Below are 1,963 nucleotides of genomic sequence, written 5' to 3'. Positions count from 1 at the left end.
AACCCTCACCAATCCTGTAACCTTTGACCTCCCTCACCTATACAATAACCCTTAACTTCCCTCACCTATCCCGTAACCCCTAACTTCCCTTGCCAATCAGAATCAGCTTTATTCTTATTATGTTATATAACATGAAATTTATTAGTTTGTGGCAGCAGTACAGAGCACCCAGAGGAAACCCACATGGTCACAGGGAGAACCTACAAACTCCTTAGAGAAGCAATGGATTTGAGCCTGGGTCGCTTGTGCTGTGACAGTGTTATGCTCACCGCTACATGACCTAAATAGTTTGTGTGCTGGAAGGCCACTAGGGCCCCTTTTGTCCTTAGTGAGGAGCATGCAAATCTTCTCTCCTTTCCTACAGCACCACCGGGTGTCGGGAGAGAGTAGATCTAGAGGTCATAGGTTAAGAGCGAAAGGTGAAATATTTAAGGGGACCTGAAGGGTAACTCTTCACTCAGAGGGTGGTGAGAGTGTGGAACGAGCTGCCAGTGGAAGTGGTGATGCAGGTTCCATTTCGACATTTAAGAGAAGTTTGGATAGGTACATGGATGGGAGGGCGATGGTCCAGGTACAGGTTGATGGGACTGGACTAATTGCAGTTGGCCACGGACTGAATGGGTCAACGGGCCTAGCCCTGTGCTGCAGTTCTCCCTGACTCAGTGGCACTGCTCTCATTACCCCCCCCTGGCTGGGACAGAGGGCGACGTTGCTGCTGCGTGGTCGATCTGTGCTGTGAGAATCTGCTGGTGGTTTGCATGTCTTCTGATTCTAAAAATCTGTGGCTGTGGTATATTTGTAACTGAATGCTGGGCCGACCTCCAACGTGTTTTCAATCAGAACATGCAACATTAAATTCCTCAAGCACTAAATATTCAAAATCTTGGACATCTAGCACGAGTATTTAAAATGAAATTAGCCGACTGATTGACACAGCACAGTGACTCGCATTAATGCTCGAATGGTTTGGGTGTGGTGTTATGCTTGGACCAGGAGATGTTTTGGAACTGCTGACAGGGCCACATTAGGTAAGGCATTTGTACTGTGGAATCTCTGTTTTGGACCAGGCTTGTGCTGCTAGAAATTAAACTCAATTTTCTTTCTCTTTTTCAAGAGGTTCACCAGACTTACAAGGAGCACTGCTGCTGGAAAGCTACGTCCATCAGCGAGGGCCCCAGCATCCAGACCATGCTCCCTTCTGGCTGCTGCCATCAGAAAGGAGGAGGTCAGGGCCCAGGACACCAGGTCAAGAAACATTCCTACCCCTCAAACCCTCGGGCTCCTGAACCAGTGTGGATAACTTCACCCACCTCAACACTGAAATGATCCCACAACCCACAGACTCACTTTCAAGGTCTTTACAACTCATATCCTCAGTTTTATTTGTCTGTTTGTTTATTTATTATTATTTTGTATTTGCACAGTTTGTCTTCCTTAGCACATTGGTTATTTGTCGGTCTGTGTGTGTGTGTGTGTGTGTGTGTGTGTGTAGTTTTAGAAAAGAGCCATCAGGACGTTACAGAGGGTGCTGAGCGAGCCTCCAGGTCACTGTGGATCAAGAGGTGTGACCTGTGGACCATTGCTGCTGGGACACAATCCAGGACCTGGTCAGCCTGGATGGGTCGCCTGGGTGGGAGTGTCTGTTGTTGATAGACCTAAAACACCCGATGATCGCAGGTTACTTCACTGATGTTGTGTCCCAGCAACACTTTTATTGATTCGATTGTATCTCTTTGTTCTGCTGTGAATGCCTGCAACATAATGAATGCCGGGGCTGTATATGGTGACATTTACGTACTTTAGTTTGTACTTTTGTACTTTGCACTTCTCTGTTCTATGTTCTAACCTGCAGGAACCAGGCTGGAAGTTAAACCTCCTTCACCTCTCAAAGTTTACCGGGTAGTGTATCTGCAGAATAATCTCATTGCTGGATTCTGGGGAACAAGAATAGTGATGACATTTC

The 1,963-nt window shown here is 46.9% G+C and overlaps 1 pseudogene; it reads right to left on the bottom strand.

Annotated features, from left to right (window-relative positions):
- Window positions 1-215: 215 nt before the first annotated feature.
- On the bottom strand, window positions 216-367 carry LOC134360124 (U6atac minor spliceosomal RNA; annotated as a pseudogene).
- Window positions 368-1,963: the final 1,596 nt, after the last annotated feature.

The sequence above is a fragment of the Mobula hypostoma genome, chromosome 21 (assembly GCF_963921235.1).
Source record: "Mobula hypostoma chromosome 21, sMobHyp1.1, whole genome shotgun sequence".
In the NCBI taxonomy this organism is placed as follows: domain Eukaryota; kingdom Metazoa; phylum Chordata; class Chondrichthyes; order Myliobatiformes; family Myliobatidae; genus Mobula; species Mobula hypostoma.
This window is presented reverse-complemented; position numbering and strand designations above follow the sequence as displayed.